The sequence below is a fragment of the Hyperoodon ampullatus genome (assembly GCF_949752795.1).
Source record: "Hyperoodon ampullatus genome assembly, chromosome: 17".
Taxonomy (NCBI): Eukaryota; Metazoa; Chordata; class Mammalia; order Artiodactyla; family Ziphiidae; genus Hyperoodon; species Hyperoodon ampullatus.
Genome location: NC_136930.1, coordinates 30,991,347 through 31,014,168, shown reverse-complemented (window position 1 = coordinate 31,014,168; position 22,822 = coordinate 30,991,347). Strand labels below are relative to the sequence as shown.

Genomic DNA, 22,822 nt, shown 5'->3' with positions numbered 1-22,822 from the left:
GGACAGGTTTCCTGGAAGGAAATTTTTCCAGGGAAGGGGGGCGGGGTGTGTGAGGTTCAGGTGGTAATGTGAGCCATAGGGAGCTGCAGATGAAGCTTAGCTGGCTTGCTTGGGACTCACCTCCTGCTGTGAAGCCCGGTTCCTAAGAGGCTGATGACTGGTACCCGTCCGAGGCCAAGGGGTTGGGGACCCCTGACCTAGACACTCAAAAGCAGACAGTTGACCTTTGATTAAGCCCATTTTCCTGTGGAGTGAGCCATAAGGGGCTCCAAGACACAGTTTTGTTTCAACAGTGTTCACAGACAGAGGGCAAACTCAGAATGTCTCCTCCTCTTGCAGAAACTGGGCCACGGATGAGAAGTCTTTTTTTGAGTAGCCCTTCCCGCACATCATCCCTGCAGATCTGATGGGCTTGACCCAGAAGGATTGGGCTCTTCGTGCTGGTAGCAGAGCCTCATGCTAATCCCAGATCCTTAGCCATGAGTGTTGCTCCAAATCTGCCCTGATAGTAATTAGCCAAGGGAACTCCATCCATCACCCCAGGTAACGGATTATAAGTGTCACTTGACCAACATCGTCCTGAGCTCGTATTTAGGATTTTAGCCAAGAGTTTTGGGTCAAGACCTAACCTGAGTCCCAGATTCATACCTTCAGCAGCTCCAATACTACTAATAGCTAACAGCAAGTGTTTGCAGATCTTCGAAGCCTGGTCAGTCCCAACAGCTCCACGATGCACCACATGGGAGCCCATGCACCACAGCAGCTCAATCCCTCCCATCCTAAATGTGAGGTTGCCAGACCGAGCCGTTCCCACACCACCAGAAACAGGGGCATCCGTGAAAACTGCTCCCATTTTCTCAAGTTCTTTGGCCAATTCTCTCAAAACCATAGGATCAACAGTACTGGAATCTATTAATAGTGAGTCTTTCTTCACTTTTTTTTGAATTCCATTTGCTCCAGAATAAGCTTCTAGCGCACTGATGCATTGTAATAATCCTGTCAGCTTTTTCAGCTACATCTGCTGCGGAAGACACTACCGGGTTCACCTGCATCTAGAAGCTCTTTGCATGCATCAGGGAACACATCATCAATAATGAGTGGCTAGCCATGTTTCATGAGCTCTTTTGCCATTGGATTCCCCACGTTGCCTACTCCAATGAATCCAACTGGAGTCTTAGAAGCTATTGACCTAGAACACAGCGCTGCAAGGCGGGCCACCGCCAGCTGCTGCGGACGACTCCTGTACCAGAGGCCGGAGGTGGCTCCACGGAGACGGAAGGAGGCTGCCACACTGCCCACACCCCTCCTTCCCGCGGTGACCTCCTCGACTCCTGGCTCACCCACTGGCTGCTACACGGTGTGTGGTGCGGAGGGCCGGCTCGGCTGTGGCGATTCTTAATACCCCTTTGTTACTAGGTTACACATACAATTTCAACTAGTGAGTGATTTAACAGAAGGAATTTTTTTCTACGGCATTTTTGTGGCACAGAGGATAGAAGCGAGGTCACTATTTCTTTGAAAAACTGAATTAACAATTTATAGAAAGTCATGATTCATTCTACAAATATGCTGAGTCAAAGAAACGTGAAAATTGATGCGATGGAGAAAGAGCGTTAGACTTCCCTGATGCTCAACTGGGACCTTTCTTCTGGTGTCAGAACATGGTTGTGTAACTCCTTTAATCCCAGTGGATTTTCCAAAAATTCCAGAATCTTCAGATTTTGGTAACCCCTGTTTAATGTCTTTGCCCCCCCCCCATGCCAAACCCCCACCCCACCCTGCACACATTTAGTTTTTACCAGTTGTCTTCCGGGGTGTTTTTCTTTATATAGTTATTGTAGCAGTTTGTTAGACTACTGACCCCCAGTACAAATGCCCCTCCCCCCGTTTTCTCACGCTGTGTAGTTTTGTTCCACCTTGACCTGGGTTTGGTCACTTGACTTGCTTTGGCCCAATGGCATATCAAGTGCTGAAGCTTGGAGAGTACTCATGCTTTAGGGCTTGTCCTCATGGAAACCTGACATGTTAGGAAGCCTGGCTAACCTAGTGGAGACTAGGCACAGGTCACAGCCACACCAATGGCCAGGCATGTGAAAGCAACCAGCCCCAGTCCAGAAACCAGATGATGGCAGCCTCTGTAGTCACCTCAGGTGAAAGCAAGATAGATCTACCCAGGAGATCGTAGCCCATTCTGCTGATTCACAAATTGTGAGGAGATAAAGTCCCTGCTGTTTTAAACCACCAAGCTTACGAGTAGTTCATCACACAGGAAGAGATATAACTATCTTCACTGTTAGATTATTTTTCCATTTTATACCATGTTTCCCCTCAAACGATTGTTCCTTTATCCAAGATTCTAGAAAAGAAATAACAACTGATGAGGCTGATAGAGCCTTAACGTTTTATAAACTTTTAAAATAACTATGTTAATAAAATCAATATTTATTTTATCACAAAATTATTTTCTTCAGTTACCTTAAGAAGTAATGCAGAATTGTACTAAGTTTATAAATGTGGAGGCTCTAAAAATGTGTTATTCCTTGGATTCAAGTCCTAGTGTACTTTATGTGGGCATTCATGTTTGCAAAATGATTCCAGGAAATTTGCGATTTCATTTTACAACTTTGGCCTAAGGAGTCTTATGATATTTTACCTGAGAAAAATAATACATTAATTCCACTTTCAGCTAATAAACCAATTGCTTCCTGTATTTTCTAAATTCCCTATCAGTAAAGAAGACTATGTATAGCGTACAAGACTGTCATGATTAGGAGGAATGTAGTACAGAAAGAGCCTGTCAAATTAGGCATTGCCCAGTCATGTCAGTATACTAACGTGTGGAGCCACAGGCAGCTTGAAGCCTGGAAAAAAGACAGATACAATGTAATGATTATCCTAAGGATCCGGATAATGATTCCTATGATTTTGTTTTAAATATTAATGGCAGAGGATTCTGGGGAAATGATGGTGGCTACAGAGAAGATTTTTATCCCTGAATATGCCACCCCTCCCCTAAATACACAATCCCCCAACCCCCAAAAAAAGAAAGAAAAGCATCTAGGATAGCAAGATCAAAAACCCACAGGCAACATCTACAACAAGGTGTCCACATGAAATGCAACATACAGCCAGGTAGGAACAAATCAACAACAGGAAAAAGACCTACATATATGTATCCCAAGGTGTGTGGGAGGAAGACGAGGGAAGGACTCTCTCTCTCTTTCAGGAGAGCCAAAGGTTACTATGGTTCAAGAACTCCCTGAGATTGAAAAACTCACTGAGAACAGCGGCAGAAACCGGGAGTGAACGTTGCAGGCTCCACTTTGCAGCTGAGTGCAAGAACTTTGAAATGTTCTGAGGATGCCAAGTGTTCTGGGGTCTGTGAAATCTTGACACCTATCAAACCAAAGCACCATTCCAGAACAAATCCCCATACTCAACAAGGACAGGAAAGAGGAGCCCTGGGTAAATGGGCATAGGAGGGCAGAGGAAGAAGATTTTAGAAATTTTAATGTCGTTTTTTAAATTGTGTTGTGAAAATAATAGAAGATAGTGAGCCCTGGAGTTCTGAAGCTAGAAATTATATTCTGATCTATGTTTCCCTCCTAAAGTGGAAACTTATTTCATTTAAAAATGAGTGACAGAAGAGTATTCCATTCACATCCTGTAGAAAATCAGTGAGAAAAAATAAGGGTGAAAAGAAAGTTCCAGCAAATCCTGAAAGCGTGACAGAAAGACACGTCCACAGAAGAAATGAAATTTATCGCCTGATATTGCGGAAAAAGTAAAAGAAATTTTAAAAGGAATAGAAACTGGTTTTAGGAAAAACATAAAATAAATTAGAAAAATTCAGAAAGGAAGTGATTGGAGAATAGCAAGATTTGAAAAGATGAAAGAATTCAGTAAGAAATTTGTTTAAAAAAAAATCATGTCTCGAGAGAAGGTTAAACTAGAAGGAACATAAGTTTGAATAAACACAGTGGATAATGTCTCCTTGGAGAAATAGCTGATTTCAAATCCAGCATGAGAAACAAACAAGATGTTCCTGTTACATCTTGTCATACAAGAGATCTGGGAAGACTTCAAAGACTACTGTGGTTGTGTGGAACGGACTCAGGAGCCAACTTGAACAGGATCCGTGAACCTAAGAGGGGACAATCTCTGCAACGATATTTATAACAACCTCACTGAAAACAACAGCACAGAAAGAAAATACCTCATTAGTCATCTTCAGAAGCTACTTTGGAGTCAACCTTTCTCTCTCTTTTTTTTCTTTTTTTGTAAAACTGGTAAATAAAATAAAAGAAACATTTATTCTTCCTTTCCTAATTAAACTGTAACTCAGGGCAACCAAATAGTTGATGAAATAATGTTCAAGCTAGTAAATGAATAATAATCTAATTAGTAGAATATCACCATTTGGTACCCTTAATAAATAATGGATCTAGACATTGATCATTAATGGCTGCAACGTCACAGTAAGACAGACACTTTATAGTTCCTTTTGGAATTAATCAATATTATCTATGAAGTAAACTTGCCAAAAAATCACACCTGAATTATGTCAGTGCTCTAGATCTATCTACCAACTGACAGTAAATACATGGGCCAAAGGAGCATAATAAATATATAAGCATAAAGGGGATGCAATCAGCATAATCCAGACAGTTGGGAACCCTACTGGATGAATGCTTTGAATTCAGTGACAAATAATTGCAAGAAAAATGAGAAAATTTAGTTCTTTTAAACTTATACTGTAAAAGAAATTGTGTTTGGATCAGCCATCAAATAAATAATGGCTATTAACATAAAAATACATTTATAGGACAATCAAGGAAAAATGAACTGACTGGCTATTTGTTGATATTAAGGAATTATTATTATTTGGGGATGTGTGATAATGACATAGTTGAGCTTAAAAAGGGCAGTTCTTGCATTTTAGAAATATGTATACTGACATTTTCACTGAGAAAAAGAAATCTGGAATTTGCTTTAAAATTGCTGGGGATTATGGTGGTAGTAATAAGAGAGGGTACAGAGAAAATATATTGGCCTGAAATTGATATTTGATGAGAACAATTGATGAAAGTCTCTACTTCTTTCTTTTTACTTCTGTAGATGTTTGAAATTTTCCATACTAAAACATGTTTTATAAATGTAGATGGCTTTCAATTTGCTCTTCTGAGCTCTCAGAAGGCAAAAAGCCATTCTTAAATTAGGAGCTTTCTTCTCTAGCCAAGAATTCTAATGATAATTTTGTCCCAACTGGCCAGTGCACTCAGATTGCTCTGAGATCTGTTGGTGGAAAAAAAATCAGCACAAACAATAAAGAGGCTCTTTAGTCTTAGAAGAAAACAACAAAGAGTAAAGGCTGGTGCTAGGTCTAGGGCAATAGTGTAATATCAGTATAAGACAAAATATTAGTTTCTTCCAAAATCCACTTGTTACTATTGTGTATACTTTTGCAGCAAAATATCTTTTCTACATTGTCAGCATTAAAGTAAATTTACTATTTAGGTAACATTTAAATTATCATATACTCAAAGCCTAGAAATAATTCCCTAGGCTGAAATGACATTAAATCTTATTTTGGCCACTGTAGTGTATTCTCCAGTCCTACTTGCTTTGTCTATAACTGTCCTAAAAAGGTGTGAGGAGATCTGCCAATATTAATGCCAGGATTCAAAATGAGTTCTTTGTAGCTTGCTTCCTTCAGGATCTTCTGCCCTCAGACTCATGTATTTACTTAATGCCTCAGATTATTGTATATGTCACATCTTTCCAACTAGAAGACAAGCTCCTTTAAGGGCAGTGACTAATAATAGTGCCTAATAATAATAATTAGTCACTAATATTAGTGACTAATAAAGAAGAAAAGCTCCTTTAAGGGCAGTGACTAATCAACATCGAATTTACTCCAACACCAGTGCTTTCAAAATGTGTGTTGCTTAGTGTATGTTTGACTGTAAGAAGTTATAGAAACAATTTATTCTAACTAAATAATAATGATACTAGTACTACTATTTCTACTACTACTGCTAATAAAATGCATGAAATAGAGTATAAATGGGACAATAAATATAACACTGGAAATCCCAGACTATGAAATGAATTATCCCAAAGCCACTGGCCAATCCATCGACTATAAACAGTTACTTGTGAATTGGTCAACATTTAAATGCATAATTGAGAGAAAGGTTAAAACAAATTTTATTATCAAAAAACACAATTTTTATACCTTCAGTTTTTGAGCTCAACTAACCTGTAGCTTTAACAGAAATAGATGAGATTCAAAGTATTCATTCAGTTTCCTAAATGATCCATTCCCTGTCTTTCCTTATGAAACAATCAGTTATAACTCTAATAGTTTGTCAAGGACTCACCAATCTCTACTTCCTTTATTTTCCAAGGTTTGGTATCATTACAAACTCAAGTCCTTTGGTGGAATTTGATAGTTTCAAAATCCCTCCTCAATATTATTCACTGGGATAAAATAATATGAAAATTAAAAAACACTGACTATGTGCTGAGAAATGATCCTTCAGTGATTCACTCAAGGTGGACTAGCACTCAGGCTACACCTGAGGTAGAATTTGAATTCCAAAGTGGACCTTTAAACCACAGCTCATCTTCTCTTTTTAAAACCATTAGAAATAAGCCTGTTGTCTGACCTTTGAGATTCTGCAAAGAGACCATATTTAGATCTTCTGTCTCTTTTAAGTTCCCTAGTCCCCTTCTCTACTTTCAGAATAGTGATTCCCAGATAAGTACAACGAGTTCAAACAGTTTGGCTAAAGGGGTAGTTAGTCTGCTCTGCAGCCAAGTTACTCACAGAATAAATAAGTTGGCTTTCACAGTTGTTAGTTTCTTCATGGGCTTTGCTTAGAGGGGTCTCAGCCCAAGCAAGCAGCCTGTCAGCAGCCTGAAATAACTCTGTGGAAATCTAATGGCATATATGTAAAATATGTCTATGAAACCTTTTATTCAATCTTAGGTGTATAACTTTACTACTTCTTTAGGCCTGGAAAAGTATATTCAGCTAAAAAAGGACGGAAGAGAAAATGTGTATAATACCTCATGCCTTCCTCACACCCTAGAACCTTATTTTACCCCTGTTTCATCAGAAAATGATGTATACTGTAAGAAACATTTTTTAAATTATTTGATCAAATATTTAAGTGCACTAAGTCTCTGTATTTATTAAAGCAAATATAGTTACCTTTCTGTCCCTTTCTAAAAGAAAGCAAAAGATACAGTTCTTTTTTCTTAAGACTCAGGGTTTATGGATATTAATTATTACACTATATTGACACCCAGACATGTTTATAGGAGGCTTTTGAGACATACAGAGCTATTTATTCCCATACCAAATGGCACTTCTTTTTCCTCTGCCTTCTGCTTGTATTTTTTCTGTTGCGACTATATCCTACTGAGGCTGCTACATGTCTTTGTTTGATTTGAGGTTCTAAAGGTAAGACTGTATATTCTCCTTTTTACAGAATAATAATGGGTTTTATGACTGTTTGCCTTCAGAAGCCTCCTTTTCCACTCATTCTCATTTCATATCTATGGTGAGGTGTCTAAAACAGATGAGTTAGTTCTGAACTGGTGATATATAAATCAATTATTATTTGATTCATATTCAAAGCAGCTCCTCCTAAAATAGTGGCCTTCCTGCCTGTGGGATGTAGTCTAATCTACTGCCTGGATCTACACCCACCAACATCCATATTTTGTCTATTGTTACCTTGGACACTTGTAGGAACTGAGTGAGTTTCTGTTTCTATAGTGTCCATTGACAGACAAATGAATAAAGAAAATATGGTATATATGTAGAATGGATTGTTATTCAGCCTTAAAAAATAAGGGAATCTTGCCATTTGCAACAACTTGGATGAACCTTGAGGGCATTATGCTAAGTGAAATAAGTCAGAGAGAGAAAGACAAATGCTGCATAATCTCACTTTTACGTGTAATCTAAAAAAGCTGCACTCACAGAAACCGAGTAGAATGGTGGCTGTCAAGGGCTGGGGAGTGGAGGAAATGGGGAGCTGTTGGTCAAAGGGTATAAACTTCCAGGTATAAGATGAATAAATCCTGGGAGTCTGATATACAGCATGGTGACTATAGTTAACAACATTCTATTGCATACTCAAAAGCTTCTGAGATAGTAGATCTTACACATTCTCATCACACACACACACACACACACACACACACAAAAGGTAATTAATTGTGTAAGGTCATGGATGTGTTAACTAACCTTATTGTGGTAATCATTTTGCCATATATACATGTATCAAATTATGATGTTGTACACCTTAAACTTATACAGTGTTATATGTCAATAATATCTCAATAAAACTGGAAAGAAGAAAAAGATTCAAATGGAGAAGGGTGAGACTGGTAGAAATAAGCCACTGCCTTGAGCAGTACCGAGGTGGGAGGAAAGCCATGGACCTCTATTAGCACTGCTGGGAAGGCTCTGTTCCCACGTGTGGGGAGGGGGTAGGAGAGCACAGCTGTGATCCTTATCGCAGACCCTAGGCAGCCTCAGGCAACTTTTCAAAGTTAGATGCTGAAAACCAATATATGAAATTATAAGGAAGAATTACATAAATGCCTTTATTCTACTTCTGGTCCTCTTGGCAAATTTTTCCATCTACAGGAACATGAACATGGATCAGAAGTTTCCAAACTTTTCATCATCAACCCCTACACCAAAAGAAAACTTGAAATTTTATGACCCCTAGTATATGAAGTATCTTGTGTGTTTTTAATATTTATCAAGAGAACATTTAACAGTTACCTACTATGTGCCAAGAGAAAATAAAAATAAGACACAGACTTTAAATGCAGACTTTGTTCCAGTATTATTCTTCCTTTTGACTTCAGTATAAGAGCTATTGAGCTATTTGCTGTCCCAGTAAGGGGATAAGCAGACGATTATAGAATCCTGTGATCTCTTCCCAAAGTTTGCAACTATAGGGTTGGTCCTAGAATTGCTCAATAACTTTGTATTTTGATTTAAGGGGAAACTAAAAGACCTTCCTGTCCCAAAGTAACTCTGCTTTGTGGAGACTGGAGGTGCCCTGCAATTGACTCAAGATACTGTTTATTTGTTTAAACAGTTAAATGAGTAGTTTCTATTAAACAAGTGAACACAACTTTTCACAACAGTACCTACCCCATGACATAGCTCAGATGAAAACTCTGAGGGAAAGGAAAACTATATGGGCAAAAAGTCCAGGTTCCATCCACTGTACATGGGATATTGATAGGCTTGTAAAACTTACAGAGGTACCCGGGGGTACCCAGGAACCCTGGGTATTTAGTATACAGATCAGTAAAGGATGGTGGAAAATAAGACGACACCAGGTCAGGGGACAAATTAAGCAGGTGAAGCTGGTCCTTTATATTCTTTTCCCTTCTGATATACCACTGCTCTTTCATGTCCAGAATATGTTCTGTATCCTCAGTAGACCTACACACACACACACACACACACACACACATACACACAGAGACATGTGTGTAGCACACAAACATGCACGCATGCATGCATGTACACATACATGGAGTCCCCAGTCTTCTCAGTTAAAATTTAGCTTGTAGTAACTAAAGAAAATTTATAATGCCCTATATTTTATAGATTTTAAAAATACTTGCACTTTAATAGAAAACTTTTAATGTCTGAAAATCCTTTCTGACAAAGGAAGTTATTTCTGATATTGGAGGTTGACAGTTTCACAGAGAAAACTTCAGGAGCACAGAGACATGCCTGACCCTCTCCCCACACACCATCTGGGGAGAATTCACTAACACATAGGCTCAATCCCTCTGCTAAGTCAAAATCAAGTTTACCAACATCATTATTTCACAGAGAATACCCTACCTCATGTTAGGCATTCACATGTATTTTATTTGTTGAAGAGAGGAAGAAGATATAAAGGAGGGAATCATCTGAAATTACAGAGTACAGCATTTAAGTCAATATAGATATTTAAATTTCAGGTAAAATTAAATTATAATTTGAAATTATATGTGGAGTTTTATTTACTAAAGAATATTTTGGAAAGTTCAACTCCTATTTTAACTTATATTTTCAGAGAAGATATTTGGTCCAAATGAAGAATATCTTCAATTATTGTTCTTTTATTGCAAGCAAAAAAGGATTTATGCTTCTTTTCATGAAATATGGTTGTTTGAGAACAGAAGGATAAATATTTTGTATTTTTAGAAACAACAGTCAGGCTACTGATATTCTTAATTAGTTTGAATAAATCTGAATGCTTCTTATTATCTACTCTTTAGCTTGTACCTGAGGAGTTGAATACCTCTGAGAAGATATGTGTTCCAGACCCGTAAATATGCAGTTCACAGAGCCCACCACCAGAGGGCAATAAAGAAGTAAAATCTTGAAACCATGTAGTGAAAATAGTGGGAGTTTAAGTAAAAGCAACATTTCACAGTATGCTTTTCGGACCAATGTTATATCTAATAACTTAATGGATTATATGTACATGGATTCTGAAAAGTCAGCAGCACACATCACTGGTCAATTTCTATGATAAGGGGAACGTAATTTGAGTGTAGAAAAACAGTGTACTTACATCTTAAAATTCCACCCCTACAGAATCTACTCACTATTGAAAAATGGTAAGAATAATAGTTTTCTGTGTCTCAGTCACCAGTTAACATTTTAAAGAGTAGAATTTATCCTCCTATGATGCTCAAATACACAGGAAAAATACATATCTAGGACAATGGATAAACTCTATATGACATGTGAAAATAATTATTCAAATGGAAAAAGTAAAAGATCTACAAGGAACAGTTTTATATGCATTAGTATGGATATATACATAAAGAGGCTCTAAGAAACATAAAAATCACTTCCAGGAAGTAATTTTAGGTAGAAGAGAATTAACATGGATGAGGAAGAAAAGAGTCAGTTTTAAGATAGATTCATTTACTTGTTTTTTTTTTTGTTTATTTATTTGTTTTATTTATTTGGTCTTTGGAATATAAGGAAACAGTGGCTTTCACATCCGTATCCCAGTGGAACAAAGGGACCGAGGTCTATACTGGAGCCCAGCCATTGTTTGACTATCTTGTAATAATACTGGTGAAATACAGCCAAATCATTTGACCTACAAGCGTCCTCTCTGACAATAATCTTAAGACATCAACATTATATATTAAAGAAAGTAAAGAGAGAATACTGTTTTCTTTAGAGAGAAAATACAGATTCTGGATCAAATCAATAATGTCAGGGCTTCCCTGGTGGCGCAGTGGTTGAGAGTTCGCCTGCCAATGCAGGGAACATGGGTTCGTGCCCCGGTCCGGGAAGATCCCACGTGCCGCGGAGCGGCTGGGCCCGTGAGCCATGGCTGCTGAGCCTGCGCGTCCGGAGCCTGTGCTCCACAACGGGAGAGGCCACAACAGTGAGAGGCCCACATACCGCAAAAAAAAAAAAAAAAAAAAATTATGTCAGCAAACCTCATGGGTATAAAATATTCTGCTGCCTATCATTTAGATCATGCCTCTAGAAGAGGGAAACTGGGTGATAATTTCCCCAGATTTTATATTTAATTCAAATATTTTAGATAAGAGGCATCTCTAGTAAAACATCGTATCATTGATTTTTTCCAATATGATAGCTCACAGGAGTTCCTCCTTCCTTCTCAAATACATATGGGGAAATGGAGGTGGGTGTGGGTTAGAGGAACTATCTAAATAGAGCATAGTAATCAACAGTTTGTTTTTTAAAAATAGAAATTTCTATTTAAATGTTTCCAGAGACAGAAACACACAGAGACAATTCCATATGACAACAGTGGAAGAGACCAGAGTGATGCAACTGCAAATCAAAAAATGCCAACACCAGTGATTGATGGCCACCACCAGAATCTGGTTAAGACAAAGAAGGATCCTCCCCTTGAGGCGTCAGAAAGAACATGGCCCTCTCAACACTTTGAGTTTGAACTTCTGGCCTCTAGAGCTGTGATAAAATAAATTTCTGTTCTTTTAAGCTAACAAGTTTGTGGTATCTTGTTATGGTAGCCCTAGAGATAACAGTATTTGATTCCTGAGATGGCAACTGTATTTTGACTATGTAATGACTATTCCAAGATGATCAACAGACACAAAGATAAAGGCAAAACTGAGACTAAGCCCAGTTCTTTTTATTCCCAGAATAATACGTGATTTTTAAATTAATTTAGACCTCTTTGTCTAACGCCTCTGCTTTTCAAAAGACTATGTGCGACCAATCAACTATTAATATGTTATACTTTCATTTTAATTCATCTCAAATTATTTCTAATTCCCCTTATGAGTTCTTACTTGACCCATGAATTATTTAGGAATATATTGTTTAATTTCCATTTGTGATTTTCAAAAAATTTCTTTCTGTTAACAATTTCTTATTCATTCTCTTGTCATCTGAGAGCACTCTTTGTATTGTTTATATCCTTTAAAATGTACTGAAATTTGTTTTATGGCCTAGCATATCGTGTATCCATGTGCATTTGAAAAGAATGTATATTCTGATGCTGTAGGGTAGAATGTTTTAGAGATGCCTGTTAGGTCTAGTTGATTGATAATGTTGTTCAAGTTTTTTATTTTCTTGTTGATTTTCTGTTTGTTCTGCTATTGAAAGAAGGGTATTAAAGTATCCAACTATTATTGTAGAACTGTCTGTTTCTCTTTTCCATTGTGTCAATTTTCCTTCATTATATTTTGAAGTTCTGTTGTTAGGTGCATATAAGTTTATAATTATTATACATTCTAGATGGAATAATCATTTTATCATTTTAAAATGTCTTTGTCTCTAGTAAAAAATTTCATCTTAAAATATATATTTTTTAATGATATTTTCTTAGCCACTTCAGTTTTGTTGTTGTTGTTTTGTTTTGTTTTGTTATTACTGTGATGGTATATCTATTCCAACCCTTTTACACTTCACTTATATATTTTCTTGACTCTAAAGTGGGTCACCTGTAGGCAGCGTATGTTTGGATCATGTTTTTCATTTTTTTATCCAGTCTGAAATTTCTGTCTTTAGATGGAATGTTTAACCTTTTTATATTAAATGCAATTAATATTTAATTTTGTAATTTTTATATTAAATGTAATTCATGTAGGATTTATGTCCAACATTTGTGATTTATTTTCCAAGAGTCACATTTCTTTTCCTAATTCCTCTTCCTCTATTACTGACTCATATGTTGTTGTTGTTGTTAAAGAGATATTTTTTAGTGTACAATTTCAATCCCCTTATCTTTTACTATATTTTTGAATTATATTCTTAATGCTTGCTCTAAGGATTACAAATAACATCTTAAGTATAAGCATCTAGTTTTGATTAATACCAACTTAATTTCAATAGTATAAAAAACTTTTCTCCTCCTTTACATTGCCCTCCTTTGTGTTGTTACTGATATAAAAATTACATCTTTATACATTATATGCCTATAAACAGTTATAATTATTGCTTTATGTTGGTGCCTTTTAAATCAGATAGAAAAAAGTTAGAATAAAATACATTTATATTATTTTTTACATTTACCTCTGCAGTTACCTTTCTTGATGTTCTTTATTTCTTCATATGGATTTAAGTTACTGACTTATGCTTTTATTTTTGTCTGAAGGGCTCACTTTAGTAGTTCTTGTAGCACAAGTCTGATAGAAAAAAATTCTCTTAAGTTTTTAATAAAAGTATTGAAATTTTCATGTCATCCTTCAGCAATGGCCATGGTAATCTCTACATCATTCCAACTCTAGTAGATATGTTGTCAAAGTGAGCACTTAGTATCTACTCTTATATGGTACATAATTTAAAGTGTTAAAGATTATGAAGTTATAGACACAGGTTTACTTGTTTAGAGACCATTTCAAGAGCATATTTGGGCAATGCTAATATTGGCATTTCAAATTCAGTGCTACCATGTAGCAAGATAAAATAGATGAACCTCAAGTCATGATATTTTTCCTGATAACATAAGGTTAAGGTTAATTATCAGTTGTCACAATTTTTCCAGTATTTTTTAGTTAGCTTTTAACTTAGCATAAGTGAAATGAAAGGATGGTAAGTTTTGCATTAATTCCTTACTCAAAACAGAACTTTTGAAGATGAAAGTCCATTAGCAGAGCTCTGTGTTTCCTGTGAAAAATAAATCTGTCCCATCCCCTGAAAAATTCATGAGTATTTTACAAATTGTATGTTCAGGAAGCTATTTTAGCCTTTTATTTTTTTAAAAAACGCCCACTATTTAGAAATATTTATTTCCTTCATGTAGTAGCAATATACATGTTATTTAGAAAATTTATAGCGAATTTTAGTTTGCTCATCTTCTGAAAAACTCCTAACACATACTTCTGAGAATTTCAGCCTTATTTCTACATAAGTTATCTAATCTAAAAAACATTATGCATGCTTTGGATAATCATCTAAATAATTACTATTCTAGCCTTTTAAATGGTTTCAGTGCACACATAATTTTCTCTAGCCACACCCCCATTTTTTCCAGTTAAATTGATTAAGTGATATTTCTTTAGTCACTTATTATATTTAGGTGCTTAGGCCTCCTCTTCTGAAACCATTTCCTGGTAACAAAGAAGTAAGGCATAGATGCTGATTCTGACTCCCAGGGAAGTTTAGGTTCTGGCATGCTGGACTAGGCAGGGCCTAGCATCACCCTGTTTATGTGGAATATGTGGAACTGGTGAGATTCTAAACATCTCAAAGAGACATTTAACAAGACTGAAGGTTCTGGAGTCAGAATGTATTTTATTGCCATCATTTTAATTTCATCATATGTCTAGATAATTCATGCTTTTGGTGCAAAATTCAAAAGTAACAGTAGTGAATGAAAAGTAATTCTTTTATACAGTTTTCCTGAAGCCACCCATTTCCCCCTCCTAGAGGTAATCATTTTTACCAGTTTCTTTTATATTTTTCAGGAGCAGTTTAGGCATATATTAACATGTGCTATATAGAGGATAATTCCTCTTATTAGGGTAAATTTGTGTGCCTTTTTTCTTTTTTTTTTTTTTTCTGAATTGTACTATGCAGGAATCTGAAGTCTCTGGCAAGAGGAGAGTTAAAAAGAGAGAAGCTAGCTTCAGTATGATCTTTATTATCTCCTCATTCTCTCTTATCCAAATATCATCTTTGCATCTCATCAGTAAAAGTGAGATTCATTGGTTTTGACTATGCTGATCTGCTCATTCAGGGAAAAGGATGGTGTGTCTCTGGGGTTCTGAACTCTATGGATCTATACATTGATGAACATGCTGAAATCCTGTCTCGGTTTTTCTATGCTTTGGGTACAGCAGTCATGCTGTTCTCTGCCTTTTAATATCATCTTGGGGATTCACTTTACCTCTCTCCTTAACTGAATCTCTTGTTTTCTGTGTCCCATATTTTCCTCAGTTTTAGTTTGCTATCTCATATTTGTTGAACATACAGTACAGTTGCTTTGTGAGAAACAGTATGTAGTAAGCATATTTTTTGAGATTGTGCACATCTACAAGTCTTTATTCTAACCTTTGCTTAAATAATAGTTTAAGCAAGCATAGAACTCTAGGTTAGATATCATTTTCCTTCAGAATATTGAATACATGAATCCATCAATCTGCCTTTCAGCATTGCTGTTGAGTATTCTGAAGCAATTATGACTCTTAATGATATATGTATGTGTCTTTTTTAAAATTTCTCTCCTATTGTGAATAAATGGAACCGTATATTTGTTCCTAAGGGTGGTTTCTAACTTCACAATGATATGCTTAATTTAATCTGTTATCTTGGGTGTTTGGTAGATCCTTTCCATTAAGAAATTTATGTTCCTTGTGTTAGGAAATCCACTTCCAAAATTCCTCCTTCTAAAATTTTTCTCTGATATGTCCTTCTGGAACTCATATTATTCAGATATTACATCTCTGCGGGCCTCTCACTGTTGTGGCCTCTCCCGTTGCGGAGCACAGGCTCTGGACACGCAGGCTCAGCGGCCATGGCTCACGGGTCCAGCCGCTCCGCGGCATGTGGGATCTTCCCGGACCGGGGCACGAACCCGTGTTCCCTGCATCGGCAGGCGGACTCTCAACCACTGCGCCACCAGGGAAGCCCTCAGATATTGCATCTCTTGAATGGGCTTTCCAATTTTCTCTCTTTTTTCCCACCTATCTGTCTTTTTGTTCTATTTCTTATAGATTTTCCAAATTAATCTTCCAGATCTTCCATTTTTTTCTCCTTATTCTCTAGTGTGTTTATAATGCTTTCAGAAAGAAGCTTAAGGGTTGAAATAGGGATGCCTAGAAGCACTAGCACATAAAGCAAAGGGCTGGGAACTGTGATGCACATTCATCTATATTTCTTTAGATTTCATGAAAGGTGCTTGGCACATAACAGACTATCAATAAATAAATGGTTGCGGAATAAATAAGTAGATAAATAAGTAATAAATCCTAGATTCCACTCCCAACATATATTTCTTTCCCACTTCACATTGACATGGTAGTGTCCTCTCTTGGTTTTGTTTTCTAACTAGCAATTTCAGACTACATTTTCTCTCTGCCACTGAGAGCATTAACATTATTTGATTCTAGCAATGTTATATATATCTATAAATATATATAGATAGATAGATAGATAGATAGATTGATAGATATATGCACACATACAAATTTTAGTTAACTGAAATTTTTAACTCATCTCATATATAGAACTTGCTATACAGGTAAAGAGTGATTTAAGATGGGAAAAGAATTGAGCTCTTTAGTACTTGAAATCCACTAAAAATCTCTTCCAATTTATTTTATCTTTTGCTAGACCTGAATTATTTATCTTTAGTAGATAAACCAGAAAAAGCATCAGTACTACAATTGGTAAACTAAGTTACTTGAATACATTTCAAAATGATTTCTATATCATGTACTATACAGAGATCCAGCCATCCACATTGGTTCATTAAAATGTAAAACAGTTTCCTACAATTCTGCTCATTAAGCAGGGGTCACACAAAGAATTCTCCTGTGATGTGGAACAGTGTGAAAGTTTTATGTATCTTGATACTGATTAAAGGGAGGCTATCAGGCTTTGTCTTACAGTAATTTCATATTTTTTTAAAAGTTTAAAAATGAGTCTTTCAAATTCTAGACATCTATGTCTTTAAATCAGTCAGGCAACAGCTAGATCTTTTAAAATGCGAGATCCATTTGCCAATCCACTTGTTTAAAAAGCATACTTTTCATTCCTCTTTTTAAATAAAAGCGTTGTCTGCACTGATTCCATAATTACCATTGAAAATGTTTATCTGCCAAATGAAAAAGGACAGTACAAATTAGAAACACTGATACATCTTCTGACATTATTCATTTAGAAGCTAGTTCTCAAATTGTCATTTCATTTACCACATAAAAATTACAAATGATTTGTTTGGAGGCCTACAGCTATTTCTAAATTCAAGATGTTTGGACAACTGTAGATAAAGTTCCATTATCAGACTGAACTAAATATGCTGTAATTATGAATAAATCAGGATGATTTCTGCTCTGTGAACTTAAGTTATTAATGTACTCAGGCCAAGCATCAGGAAACATCATTTTTCAAACTTATACAAATGTGTTTCTCAGCCAAAAATGTAAAAAATAATGTTTGAAAATCAAGGTCAAGGATCGGTTGGATGATGCTTATGTTTCTATCATCTGATTGTTTCCATCTTTATTCTGTTCTATGAAATGCAAACTAGGCTTGTACTTCCACAAGGCCTGTGTTTCCCCATTTATTAGCACTTATCACACTTGAAATTATTAGTTAAATATCTATTTTCTCCAATAAACAATATGTTCATTAGGCCAGGGACCTCTGCTGTCTTATTTTCTTCTGTAGGTCTACACTATCATATTAGGTGCCAAAGAATATTTGTTGAATGACTGAGTTAATTAATGATAAATGAATGGAGAAGCTTACTTTATCAGGCTGACAATGGAACTAGATAATGGAAGTTGGAAAATTTGAATTGAATTTCCACAATTTTTATATAGTGATAATTTGTTTAAAATTTGGTATGCAAAATGTTATATACAATAGAGTTAACAAATAGTAGAGAAAAGTGATGGCAGAGGGAGCTGAAGATGTAGCTTTCAAGTTACCTGAGTCCTAGGAAAAGTGAGAACCAAAAGAAATTTATATTCTCTATTTAAGTATTTAAGAAACAGAACTTAAGAATTTATCAGTAAACTGAATTATTAAGATTTCTAGACTAATCATAATTCATTAAAATGACATATGAGATGCTGCCTTCTCAGAATATTTACCATGTTAATCAAATGAAGAATTACACTGAAATTTGAGTTTACTTTTCCACTATAACAAAATTTTGTACTTAGGTAAAGATGAGATTGACATTTTGGAGAACTGTTTTCTCAGTACAGAAAACTTTTGCTTATTTTACATTTTGTGTTCTTAAAGTGATTTTCTAATATTTTCTTTTTATATAGTGATATTTTATTTGTAAGGAATATGTAAAGTTTCCCTGTAGGCATGACGAACATGACTAGAATGCTACATAGCAGTGCTTTAGATATAATCTAAAAATTGTCCTTATGTGCAATAGCAGAGACCAATGATTCATGAAATTGCTCAGTGTTGGGCATAGTCCTTCTTATAGAACTAACAGTTTATATGAGACATTTTTCTTCAAACACTGAAATCAAAATAAAAACTCTACTCAGTATGTCAGCATTTACATTAAGATGAATTTTTTACTCATGGGAAAAGCTTTAATTAAGTGTATTTAAAAGTTTGGAAATCAGCAGGACGTCCATCATAATGAACAATTTAAATGTTTCTCTCCTTACTTGGTTTGGAATAAAATAAGAAATGGAGAAAAAAATACTCAACCCAGGAGGGAGGTCCTTCTTTTGCCTACCAACAAAGCTACTAACTTATCTGCCGCTGTACCAGTATAGTCAGCTCCCCTTCTCTGAAAGGGAAGAAATGTCCATTTCCTACTAAAGGCTATTGCTCTCTTTGTGTTCAGGGTCCCATCCCATTTCACCACTCAAGATTCCACTTTTGAAACTAGCTCTTTTTGTCCTGCATCATCAATTTCTTCATTTATGCTTGATTATTCTCCAAAATACATAAGTATATCCTAATATCTCACATTTTATTTATTTTAAAGCATATATTAGTACCTTTCATTCTGCCAAAAAAGTTTCCTTTGTTTAAAATCTCTGTCCATAAAATCTATGTCTCTTCTAACAATCCCTGTGAGATACAAGAAAACCATTTCATATCTCCTTAGATGAGGTTTTCCTTGAGTACCCAAGGTAACAGCCCTCCATTGCTTTCTATAATGCCTCATTGTTAATTTCTTTTACCAATTACAATCTGAACATATTATAATCATTTTATAACTTGTTCATTTAATCTTTCTCCTCAAAGTAGCATGTCGACTCTTTGAGGCAGATCCTTTAACTCTCTTGTTCATCCCTATATCTTAAACTCAAAACAAAGCTCAGAACATAGTGGTTACCTAATATGTGTGTATAGAATGAATGAAAGACCTATACCACTTCCTTTAGAAGAATTAACGGTCAACCCTAAGTAACTGTGCAAAAGAGGCAAAATGTCCTGTTGCCACTTGCATTTCTCTATCCTTCCTCCTTTCCTTCTTATACATACCTTATAACCTCTTGCTTTTTAGTGTGATAGTCTACCCAGTATTTTGCCCTTTAGACAGACTTTATTCTCCAAATTAATCACTTATTTCAATAATTACTCAACTCAAGTAGTCCATGTACTTTAGAGAATGTTATTTAATTAATTCATAATGAAGCAGAAATTAAGATTTGTATTTTCTTCCCTGCCTGATTTTCCAAGTACATCTTAAGTTATTCAAAGGAGCAATCATTTTGTGGTTGGCAGGAAATCAGGCTCTGTCTGATTCTCCAAACATGTTCACTAATTCCCAGAGAAATCTGTGTAACTGTTCCCCAAACAACTTTTACTACTTCTTCCACTATCATGTAATATTGATTTGGAGAATAGATACTAAGTTTTCTAAAACTACTTTCATCATCTTTACCCTTCCAAACCTTATTTTTCTCCTGCTTTTCTCATCTTTATTAATTGGACCATCATCTATCTTGATGATATAAATGACCATCATGATATGACTTTATTGCTCAAGGCATAAAAATGTTACCAACTTCTTTCACCGCCTACATATTTAGTCACCAAGCGCAGTCAGTCGTACCCGAAAAATAACATGAAATCCATCCATGTTTTTCTTATTTACATTTCTACTTGTTCTTTCTTAGTTGAGGACGTTGAACTGTGCCAGTGAGATAAGCCCTCCTCCACACAACCCCTTCTCCAAACAGCTAGTATGATCTTGCTGAAATGCCAATTTTCAAGCTATTTCTACATATAACAAGAAAATAATTCCTTAAGGATCTAGCCCTCGCCTTCCTTCTCAAAGTGAACTCTCAACTTTGCCCTGTGGAGAATATGGTAATTATAACTAAAACATCAACTTTATTGAGGATTTACTCTGTTCCACATGGCATTCTAAATATTCTACCTGAATCATCTCATCTATTTCTTATAATAACACACTAAGAAAAAGTACTATCATTAAAATAAATTTTAAAAGGAATAAAGTGAAGCCTAGAGAGGTTAAGTAATTTTCCCACACTGGTGAAGGGAGCCAGGATTCAAATCCAGTCTAGTCTGCCTCCAGAGCTCACATTCTTGTTAAAAAATTTTTTTTAATTGAAATATATTCGACATATAACACTGTAATTTCAAGGTGCGTGACATGTTGATTTGATACATTTATATACTGCAGTATGATTGCCATTGTAGCTTTAGCTAGCACCCCTTTGACATCAAATAATTATCATTTCTTAACGACCACACTCTACAGTGTCTTGCTATTTCCACATTAAACAAACAAAAAGGCTGTGTTTTCTCTTGTCTCTATCATCATTGCCATGCAAAGAATCTGAGGCTTACAGAGGGTAGATAAATTTCTCAAGTTTGCAAGTCTAGTAAAATTATAAGTTGACCCTGAACCCAGGCTACTCTGAATCCACCTTGCTGTCCCTCTTCTGCCGTTGGACTCTCTGGCCCCTAAGATGAGATGGAGAGCCCCACAAACACTCCATCTTTCAACATATTTTTGATCACAGGCTGCAATTAAGGACTCTGTTAAATGCCTTGAGGGCTATACATGACAATGTTCAAGAAAGGAACGATGCTGTAGGAGGATGCTGGCTATTTCCTTCTCTCCAAATGCCATCTCTATCAGCAGTTTAAAGTCAATCTGCGAGAACATGAAATCTATGCAATTTTCTTTTGAACTATGAAGAGAAAACTTTAATTTGTATGAACTAAAGCATGTGATTAAAGCATGAAATTCTTTCCAGTCGTGACGATGAGAAATGTTTGAAATGAATTAGTCTCCATACCACATTAATGCAGTCACCCCAAGGGCCAATAGCAAGGAACACTTCAATGGTTCAAGTGCACCCATGAGTGGTTACCCAAACTGCATGTAGATTCAGAAACAGCCTCTGTTTTGAGTGACGATCAAGAGGTGCTGAAATTCGATAGGACATTGTCATTATAAGTCAGATCTGGCAAATGCTTTAGTACCCAACACAAACGACAACTCTAAAATTCTTTTACTTTTTTCCCCCAAGGCATAGAGTGTCAGAAGATATTTTAGACATCCCTTACACTGGATAAAAAGTAAACACATCTGAACATATCTGTGGGCTAAAAAATTAGCCTACAGATTTTTTGCTGTTGTTGATCACAGACAATATAATTTCAAATAAACAATAATAAAAACAGTATGCAATAGTTCTAACCCATGATCTACATTAAAAATCAGTGAATTTTGAAAGCATATTTATTACAAGAGGTATGAATCATAAATATCCTTTGACACAATAGATAAATATATACTTTTATAGTATCTAAACCTCCTCTATCTTGGTAGAAAGACAAGCTTAACTATTGTAATTGGTAGGGACAGACGTTCATTCTATAAACATTTAGACTCTGACATTCGAAGTATGTAACTGAGAAGAGCAAAACCCAGTCCTGTTGATGAACTGAATAAACTGAGGAAGACATAAACATAAGCAAGGCAGTTTCTTTACTGTATTATGTTTTATTTACTTTTAGACACTATGTATGAATAAAGCCACAGGTGTCCTGTCTCCCACTATGCTTTCACTGGAGAGTATGTCTTTCTGGCTCTTCTGTTTCTAGAATAACATTATTCAAAAGATAAACCTACTTCACTTTTATTAACTAGGAAGTAATTTAATATGGACAATTTGAATAATTCTTTATGAAAATATATCTTTTATGACAAATATGTTGCTTGAAGTGTTAGGGTCTGAGACGTGACAATCTAAACCGTTATTACTCATTGCAAAATGGTCAAAGGCAAGTTCTAGCTCTATCAAGCTGAAACCTTCCTTACTCCCAATAATTCTCCCATTAAGATACAAACATAATCATGCCAATTCCAGAGGCAGAACATATGAACAGAGCCATCTGTTTAAAGCAGTACTACTGCTGGGAAAACACAAGAACATAACAAAAAATCTCTACTGGAAGGAAAAGGCAAATAGCAAAAATAATGAACTTTACAGTTAGAGACAGAGAAAAACTCTCTTCAAACATGATATAGAGGGCTTCCCTGGTGGTGCAGTGGTTAAGAATCTGCCTTCCAGTGCAGGGGACCTGGCTTCGAGCCCTGGTCGGGAAGATCCCACATGAGGCGGAGCAACT

The 22,822-nt window shown here is 35.9% G+C and overlaps 1 pseudogene across 1 annotated transcript; it reads right to left on the bottom strand.

Annotated features, from left to right (window-relative positions):
* Positions 1–315: 315 nt before the first annotated feature.
* On the bottom strand, positions 316–20,177 carry LOC307065322 (3-hydroxyisobutyrate dehydrogenase, mitochondrial-like; annotated as a pseudogene). The gene is made up of 2 exons: positions 20,097–20,177; positions 316–1,350 (listed from the first exon to the last, which is right to left on the bottom strand). The product of its transcript is annotated as a 3-hydroxyisobutyrate dehydrogenase, mitochondrial-like (transcript).
* Positions 20,178–22,822: the final 2,645 nt, after the last annotated feature.